The sequence below is a fragment of the Ranitomeya variabilis genome, chromosome 2 (genome assembly GCF_051348905.1).
Source record: "Ranitomeya variabilis isolate aRanVar5 chromosome 2, aRanVar5.hap1, whole genome shotgun sequence".
In the NCBI taxonomy this organism is placed as follows: Eukaryota; Metazoa; Chordata; class Amphibia; order Anura; family Dendrobatidae; genus Ranitomeya; species Ranitomeya variabilis.
Genome location: NC_135233.1, coordinates 755,537,527 through 755,548,075, shown reverse-complemented (window position 1 = coordinate 755,548,075; position 10,549 = coordinate 755,537,527).

Genomic DNA, 10,549 nt, shown 5'->3' with positions numbered 1-10,549 from the left:
TTTGCTTTTCTTAGCAGCAATAAGTCCTCTTTATATGTCTCAACATAAAGATTGGGTCTTGACACGAGAGAAAATATTCCCTAACATTTCCATAGGAAATATTTTTTGACCCTCCTTTCATTCAACATACACATTGGAGAATGGATCTTTCAAATTTGATTTTAGCGGGCATAGCACTGTCCATGATTTCATTAGTCTAAAACTTTTTTAAAAAAAACCCACAAGTTTAATAATAAATCATCAAGTGTACAGAAAAAGTCAGTTAATGGCACTTCACATCGATTAGACATCAGAAACCCTGGTGCAAATACATCCAGGTCCTATATAGCCCAATACGATAAATGCCATATTCCAATCAGTGTGGATGGATACATTACAAAATGACAGTCAGTACATTTAAGACATAGAAAGACAAAGAGCCCAATTCATCTAAAAAAGTCGTGATGGGGTCTCCTCACCCCCTGAAGAAGCCAGCAGCTAAACACGCGTCGGGGTGAGGAGACACCACTACATTTTTTTCAGTTGAAATGGGCTCTTTATCCATTTCCTACATGTACTGATGGTCATTTTGTAACGTATCTCTTCACACGGTTTGGAATATGGCATTTAGGCTATTGGGCTATATAGGACCTGGGTCATTATATATCTTGAGATATAGAGTTCCTGACACCTTTCTCTCTTTATGTTAATTCCTTTTGGGGTATGGGTGTATACTAATCCATTATTTGCACTAAGCACTTTTTATTTTTGGATGGGTAACCATCATCATATTGGATTTCTTGTATTTTTCTATGATTGATATGTATTGATGGACATTGTAGATATATCCTTGCACATTGCTGTGATCATAGAGTTTATACTACTGAGCATTTTATGACTGAGATCACTCACATTACTTTGTGTCTTGAGATAGATATCAGACAGAAATCACTTGAATAGCACTGTGTACCTTATTTTAGTTGGATATCCACGTTATACATGCCCCTTTGATTATTCCATTATAACCCCATTCTTTCCATATTAACAATGTATATAAATAAAGTTTGACCACTGTGTAATTATTAGTTGGCCTAATATGGGCAGTTGAGGTTATTACTAGTGATGAGCGAATATACTCGTTACTCGAGATTTCTCGGGCATGCTCGGAGGTCCTCCGAGTATTTTTTAGTGCTCCGAAATTTAGTTTTCATCGCCTCAGCTGAATGATTTACATCTGTTAGCCAGCATAAGTACATGTGGGGATTGCCTAGCAACCAGGCAACCCCCACATGTGCTCAGGCTAGCTAACAGATGTAAATCATTCAGCTGCGGCAAGAAAAACTAAATCTCCGATCACGTCTCCCTTATTTGAGACACTCTGCCTTTTTAACTTTGTCTATGTTACTTTTGTATTAACTATATTGATATAAACTTATATATTTTATTTTCTATGGATCTCTTCTTTACCTTGGATGTATTTGCACCAGGGTTGCAGCTGACAAGTTTAATAATGTGGAAGCCCTGCAAAAAGGGAATATGTCAGCATGTTTTTGCTATGTAATAATGAAAGCAGCATGTTTTGGGGGCTAAGACACCGATTCCAGCAATGTGTTACTTGCTGGTCTGCATGCTGTCATTTTGATACAATCACTGTTTTCTCTGCTGAAAATCTAGCAGTCCTCTTGAATGCTGAGCCTTGTACAACTCTGCCATTACACCAGTCATTGGCAGAAAGCTGCTAATCAGTGGTGGGGACGGGGGAATTACACACAGCAGTTGACTAGAATACAGAAGAAACCGAGTGCTGTAGTGATAATCTATTGCTGATAAAAGACTGATTTATTGAAGCAGAAGCACATAGCCTATTAAGTGGCACATCACTTGAATTAGGCTCTCAGCCCCTACTTCAGATAACATAGCAAAGAGCTGATGACAGATTCCCTTTCAGAAACCTTTGCCCTGCCATCTCATGGACTACACTTTCTAAATGTACTCAGATATGGAAATATTGAAAGAACCAGCTCTGATTTTACTTGTGGATCACAAAAAACCCCTGGGTATGGATTTTATACTTGAAGTACTTTTTTTTTTTTAAAGATAGTCTAGCACGCTTAAATTATAAAGCTGCCAATTATTTTAGGTTTGAAATTATTCCATGGCTTTGCCAACTGCACATAATGAATTGCTGACGCACTTAATACCCATTATCATTATTTCAATTAAAGCAGAACTTTAGATCAGTCTTCAAAGTTTTCACACAACAAACTGTGTAAAGTTCACATTTATATAGATTTGTAAAATTAGCAAAGCTGTCAAAATGCTGCTGACATAATATTTTAGAGATGCACCATAAAAAGCTTATTTGTAGTCTTGTAGTAGGGAGATGCATAGGTCTGCACAGGAGCTGTGTACACACAATGAAAGATCAGAATTTCTATCCAGAAGATTCAAATTTCCGTGAGATTGTATGTCTGACAAGCGTCTCCTTATGAACAGGGAGGTTTAGATCAATGGTGTTTACTTTAAATTAATGTTAGAAAGTTGTTTGCTTTTTTACACTTGCAATGCACCATATGCCCATTACGCACAGGCTCGCCAACCTGGCATTGTACTAACATCGTTTTGTTTCAGGAGCTCTTTCTAAAGATTAGGGAGCTTGGAACAAAACACAAACTATTTTTTAGCACTGTCCAAACAGCAGTTGGAAGATTGGGATGATATTATTACATCCCCCCTCCCAGACATACCATTTTATTCCTCTCACCTTCTACATATTTTTTTTTCTATTATGCTATATATTAAACTCTAGAGACAAAACCCAAGTCAAAAACAAAATGAACATCTACCCTGCTGTAAGTAAATAAGTAAAAGCAATAGTGCATATACATTACATTGGGTACTTCGGAAACACCGTTTTTGATTAAAAATAAAAAATAGAAAATCTATACCACAAGGGTCAAGGTGTACCACAATCGGGATGGTCCTTAAGGTACCGTCACACTAAACGATATCGCTAGCGATCCGTGACGTTGCAGCGTCCTCGCTAGCGATATCGTTTAGTTTGACACGCAGCAGCGATCAGGATCCTGCTGTGATGTCGCTGGTCGCTGAATAAAGTCCAGAACTTTATTTGGTCGTCCGATCGCTGTGTATCGTTGTGTTTGACACCAAATGCAACGATACCAGCGATGTTTTACACTGGTAACCAGGGTAAACATCGGGTTACTAAGCGCAGGGCCGCGCTTAGTAACCCGATGTTTACCCTGGTTACCAGCGTAAAAGTAAAAAAAACAAACAGTACATACTTACATGCGTCCCCCAGCGTCTGCTTCCTGACACTGAGCGCCGGCCCTAAAGTGAAAGCACCAGCGGTGACGTCACCGCTGTGCTGTTAGGGCCGGAGCTCAGTCAGTGTCAGGAAGCAGACGCTGGGGGACGCATGTAAGTATGTACTGTTTGTTTTTTTTACTTTTACGCTGGTAACCAGGGTAAACATCGGGTTACTAAGCGCGGCGCTGTGCTTAGCAACCCGATGTTTACCCTGGTTACCCGGGGACCTCGGCATCGTTGGTCGCTGGAGAGCTGTCTGTATGACAGCTCTCCAGCGATCAAACAGCGACGCTGCAGCGATCGACATCGTTGTCGCTATCGCTGCAGCGTCGCTTAATGTGACGGTACCTTAACATAAACCTTATATAAGTACAGGTCCTTCTCAAAAAATTAGCATATAGTGTTAAATTTCATTATTTACCATAATGTAATGATTACAATTAAACTTTCATATATTATAGATTCATTATCCACCAACTGAAATTTGTCAGGTCTTTTATTGTTTTAATACTGATGATTTTGGCCTACAACTCCTGATAACCCAAAAAACCTGTCTCAATAAATTAGCATATCAAGAAAAGGTTCTCTAAACGACCTATTACCCTAATCTTCTGAATCAACTAATTAACTCTAAACACATGCAAAAGATACCTGAGGCTTTTAAAAACTCCCTGCCTGGTTCATTACTCAAAACCCCCATCATGGGTAAGACTAGCGACCTGACAGATGTCAAGAAGGCCATCATTGACACCCTCAAGCAAGAGGGTAAGACCCAGAAAGAAATTTCTCAACAAATAGGCTGTTCCCAGAGTGCTGTATCAAGGCACCTCAATGGTAAGTCTGTTGGAAGGAAACAATGTGGCAGAAAACGCTGTACAACGAGAAGAGGTGACCGGACCCTGAGGAAGATTGTGGAGAAGGACCGATTCCAGACCTTGGGGAACCTGAGGAAGCAGTGGACTGAGTCTGGTGTGGAAACATCCAGAGCCACCGTGCACAGGCGTGTGCAGGAAATGGGCTACAGGTGCCGCATTCCCCAGGTAAAGCCACTTTTGAACCATAAACAGCGGCAGAAGCGCCTGACCTGGGCTACAGAGAAGCAGCACTGGACTGTTGCTAAGTGGTCCCAAGTACTTTTTTCTGATGAAAGCAAATTTTGCATGTCATTCGGAAATCAAGGTGCCAGAGTCTGGAGGAAGACTGGGGAGAAGGAAATGCCAAAATGCCTGAAGTCCAGTGTCAAGTACCCACAGTCAGTGATGGTGTGGGGTGCCATGTCAGCTGCTGGTGTTGGTCCACTGTGTTTCATCAAGGGCAGGGTCAATGCAGCTAGCTATCAGGAGATTTTGGAGCACTTCATGCTTCCATCGGCTGAAATGCTTTATGGAGATGAAGATTTCATTTTTCAGCACGACCTGGCACCTGCTCACAGTGCCAAAACCACTAGTAAATGGTTTACTGACCATGGTATTACTGTGCTCAATTGGCCTGCCAACTCTCCTGACCTGAACCCCATAGAGAATCTGTGGGATATTGTGAAGAGAAAGTTGAGAGACGCCAGACCCAACACTCTGGATGAGCTTAAGGCCGCTATTGAAGCATCCTGGGCCTCCATAACATCTCAGCAGTGTCACAGGCTGATTGCCTCCATGCCACGCCGCATTGAAGCAGTCATTTCTGCCAAAGGATTCCCGACCAAGTATTGAGTGCATAACTGAACATTATTATTTGATGGTTTTTTTGTTTGTTATTAAAAAACACTTTTATTTGATTGGACGGGTGAAATATGCTAATTTTTTGAGACAGGTTTTTTGGGTTATCAGGAGTTGTATGCCAAAATCATCAGTATTAAAACAATAAAAGACCTGACAAATTTCAGTTGGTGGATAAGGAATCTATAATATATGAAAGTTTAATTGTAATCATTACATTATGGTAAATAATGAAATTTAACACTATATGCTAATTTTTTGAGAAGGACCTGTAAATGGGTAAAAGCAATAATGCATATACACACGTGGTCACAGTTGTTGGTAACTTAGGCCTTTTTCACACTTAAGTCTTTTTGTTTCCGTCAAATCCGTCGTTTTTTCTCATAGACTTGTATTAGCGACGGACTATGACGGATGGCCTCACGTTTCGTCCGTCGTGCGCAGGATCCATCGGAATTTGTGTATCCATCGTCTTGAGAGAACGTACAAAGGGGCAGCGACGGATCCAGCGATGGATTCCATTTTTTGGAAACTGAGCATGCCTGGAAGAATTTCTCTTCATTATATTTAACCCATTTTTCCATTCCGGGGAAAGAATAAAAAAAAAAATTCTCCCTCTCTCTCATTCTGTTCCTTTAAATTCTGGCAGCAGCTGCTTCGACAAAGCCATAAAAAAAAACGGATCCAGTGCATCAGTTTTTTACACAGGATCCGTCTTTTCAGCACTTTGACGGATTGTGACTGATTGTAAAATGCTGATGTGTGAAAGAGGCCTAACCCTCGTTTAATGACAGAAAAACCCACAATGGTCACAGAAATAACTTGGATCTGACAAAAGTAATAATAAATAAAAGATCTATGAAAATGAACAAATGAAAGTCAAACATTGCTTTTTAACCATGCTTCCACAGAATTAAAAAAAAAATAAACTTCATGAAATAGGCCTGGACAGAAATGATGGTACCCCTGAAAATAATGTGACAAAAGGGACATGGTAAATCAGGGTGTGTCCACTGATTAGCATCACCGGTGTCTACAATGTTGGAATCAGTGGTGGGTCTGCATATAGGGCTACAGATACTCACTGCGCTGTTTGGTGACATGGTGTGTATCACACTCAACATGGACCAGAGGAAGCTAAGGAGAGTCAGAAAGCTTGGTCTCAGTCGCAGGTCATGGGTCTTGCAACACGATGACCCAAAACACACAGCTAAAAACATCCAATAGGCTAAGAGGAAAACATTGGACTATTCTGAAGTGGCCTTCTATGAGCCCTGACCTAAATCCTATTGAGCATCTTTGGAAAGAGCTGAAACATGCCATCTGGAAAAGGCAACCTTCAAACACAAGACAACTGGAGCAGTTTGCTCTTGAGGAGGGGGCCAAAATATCTGTCGAGAGGTGCAGAAGTCTCAATGACAGTTACAGGAATCGTTTGATTGCAGTGATTGCCTCAAAAGGTTGTGAAACAACATATTAAGTTAAGAGTGCCATCATTTCTGTCCAGGCCTATTTCATGAGTTTTATTTATTTTTTTTAAATTCTGTGGAATCATGGTTGAAAAGCAATGTCTGACTTTCATTTGTTCATTTCCATAGATTAATAATAATTAATAATAATTTTTTTATTTATATAGCGCCAACATATTCCGCAGCACTTTACAATTAAGCGGGCACATGTACAGACAATAAATTCAATACAAGTTAAGACAATTTAAACAGTGACATTAGGGGTGATTTTTTTATTATTTATTTATTATTACTTTTGCCAGAGTCTAGTTATTTCTGTGACCATTGTGGGTTTTTCTGTCATTAAACGATGGGTACCAACAATTCTGACCACATGTGTAAATAACGGAGTACAAAGTAAACAGTTTTTGATAACAAAAAAAAAGCATGAAAGCCATTCCACCAGCATCAAGGTGTACCACAATCGGAATGGTCTTAACCTCTAGTATTAAAACCTTACCATGCGTCAAAGTAACATTAGTGTGAATGAGGGCTGAGCAGGACCGGGGCTTGAATGGATACCCAGAATATAGGAAGCTATATAAACATTAGACTCCATATACTATGAGATACTATAGAGACATGATAAAACATTGCTACGCTTGTTAATAAAGTTTCTAAAAACCTTATCAGATTCTGAAGCCCCCCTAGATCAGACTGATAAAAAAGGCACCTTTTTAAGATTTTTTTGTGGATCTCATCCCATACTTATTTCACATGTGCATCCATGGTCAATTAAGTACAATTATCTCTCTTCGTTAGTTAATATGCATACAATAGTCCTAAGAGGGTGACCCTATACCATTAGTTTAATAGATATTGTATAAACACGAGACGCAATCTGTTCAAATACATTTCTGCATTTGTACACATTACAGTATTTTTTTAAATGAAAATTACAAGGGATTTTTTACTGCTTCAAATTTAGAGGACTATAAATACATTTACAGCATACTTATCGTTTTAGGTAACTTTTCAGATAATGTCACTTGTGAGTGTACAAGAGGAATAACAATTTCTGGCTAGTGTATTGCTTGTATCCTGCATTTTTATCCAGATTTCCCCTTGGCAGGGGACTATTTTCAATAGTCTCTGAAGTAGAGGATGGAAACTAGCTGCTGTCACTGACACACAGTGACATGAGGGATTTCTGCACTCCTGTGTCTATGTATTACATGTTTAAGAAATAGCAGCGTGGATGATATATTACACAGAACTGTTGAGCAGTGTAGCTGTGAATCCAGCCCTTGGGTGAAATTAAGCACTTCCTGGAAAACAGAAGAGTCCCAACGTCTTTCTCTCTCATTCTTCTGCTCCAACCTCTTCTTTCCATAGACTTCAAAAGGCAACTGTAATCTGATCACTCAATGAACTGCAGTTTGTCTTAAAGGGCCACTGTCACCCCCTCCAGCCGTTATAAACTAAAAGAGCCACCTTGTGCAGCAGTAATGCTGCAGTCTAACAAGGTGGCTCTTTTAGTTTTTGATTCCGTTATTCCCTCAATAAAGCGTTTTAAAATTTGCCCTAAATACCTGTCCTTAGACCTGGAGGCGGTCCAAAGCCTCCTCTGTGAATCTCCCAACGGCCGTCACTCTTCTCTTCTGGGGATGTGGTCGCCGCCCCCTTCGCGCTGTTTCTTCTTAAATCCGGCGCCTGCGCTGTGCGTGCCTGCCTGGGACAGACGCAGTCTTCATTGTCCGTCATAGGTCAGATGCAGGGTGCCTGACTGCACCTGTGCCGGCAGTGCGGCCACCCTGTTGCTGAATCCCCGCCCCGCACTGTGTTATTCATTATGCACAGTGCGGGGCTGGGGTTCCTGGGCATGCGCACTGCGCTGTTCAGACGCTCCCCCGGTCCCCCGCCTTCCAGCGTTGCCGTAATATACAGGTTTCCTTGCCAGCGTTTGGAATGAAGCAGCCGCAAATAACAACGCTGGAAGGCGGGGGAGCGTCTGAACAGCGCAGTGCGCATGCCCAGGAACCCCAGCCCCGCACTGTGCATAATGAATAACACAGTGCGGGGCGGGGATTCAGCAACAGGGTGGCCGCACTGCCCACACAGGCGCAGTCAGGCACCCTGGATCTGACCTATGACTGACAATGAAGACTGCGTCTGTCCCAGGCAGGCACGCACAGCGCAGGCGCCGGATTTAAGAAGAAACAGCGCTCAGGGGGCGGCGACCACATCCCCAGAAGAGATGAGTGACGGCCGTTGAGAGATTCACAGAGGAAGCTTCAGACCGCCTCCAGGTCTAAGGACAGGTATTTAGGGCAAATTTTAAAACGCTTTATTGAGGGAATAACGGAATCAAAAACTAAAAGAGCCACCTTGTTAGACTGCAGCATTACTGCTGCACAAGGTGGCTCTTTTAGTTTATAACAGCTGGAGGGGGTGACAGTGGCCCTTTAAGAAAGATGGATGGTAGCAGTATTTCTGAGTGAATGAGTAAGAAAAAATCCCAAGAGCATGTTTTTTTAAGTTTTAAAATTGTCAAAAAAAAAAAAAAAAAAAGTGAAATGTAGCTAGAACAGACTTCCAGCAATGATCTATTACTTAATACTCAGTGGAAATACCAAATTAGCATAGTACCAACTAACATTTCGAAGCTGGCCAAGAAAAAAATATTAACATTAAGGGTTATTTATTTATTTATTTTTTTAAGAGAACTGATGTTTTAAATATGCTGCGTAATCATTCCATAATACCATAGATATACGGGAGAGATGAAGTCATTACGTGATAGTGCTATGTAGTGAAATTTAATGCTCTAACCTCCGCTTCAAAACTTGTCATTTCAGAAGTCAAAGGGGAATACACAGAGATTGGAAAATGAAAGATTGATCCGCTGCTGTATTATTGACAGAACATAACCACGAGTTGTTATATGTTGCTAAAGAAAAAACTAAATTGGGCATGCACTTTTATTGGCAATCTATTATAAAAGAATAACCAGAAGTGCAGAATTAAATTTAGATCAGACAATCATTTATTGATATTATGTCTCATGCCGCTGCAGATTACTACTTAATAGTTTTTTTAGCTAAATAATTGCGGACATTTAAAAAACAATTCAGGTGACAAAAAGTTTTTATTTAATTAGCAGTGGAACATAAATAATGAAGAAAGGAATAAGAGCAGCTGAATTACATAAACCTGATAGATGTTCCTTTATGTGACATCTGGACAATGGTAGTGGAAAAAGGCTAGGGACTGTATGAGCTGGAGCGTCTAGTATATTCAGACCATGCGGTGGAAACCATTTAATAAATAAATCACAAATGGATGAAGCTGCAGTTGTGACAAGTTTCCACTGTGCAAACTGCAATCGCAGCCAGAAAAAAAACTTGAGTGTTCTTTTTTCAGATGCTGTTTTTACTGCACAATCTAAATATACCGGAAAAGATATAATCTGCTGTAAACTATTTTCAGATTAGAGAAAAGTACGCCATTAGCTTACAATAACCTGTCTTCTGTCCGCCGTAATACGCAGCAGACTCCCTATACACAATGCGCTCATTACGGAAAATCCATACTTCTGAGCTACTCATTCACTCCTCGTCTGCAAATCGTTAATAGTGCTTACAAATAAATCTATAGTTATCCCTATCACAATAACTAATAATTATGTCGGAAGTCATTTCCTTCTGATTCCTGGATGTTGCACTCTACAGCCCCCATTAACAACCACTGCGACACCAAGACTAAACCTGACAGTGGCCATTAATGGATGCTACACAGGGGACCGTGGGTTACATTAGGCCTCGGACTCCCGCCACATCCTGGCGAGAATCTGTCGGTACCGTGACGCCTCTGAGTTTTGCATAGACACAATTATGCACTCCATTTAGGTTTATTGCATTGTGGGGGGATCGCTGCATCTATAAAAGTGACTGATGTTAACAATTAACAAGAGTATAAATTAGTCTTCTGCCATTACAGTTCTGTACTGGACTTAAAGGGAATCTGTCACCCCAAAAATCGTATATGAGCTGCGGCCACCGGCATCAGGGGCTTATCTAC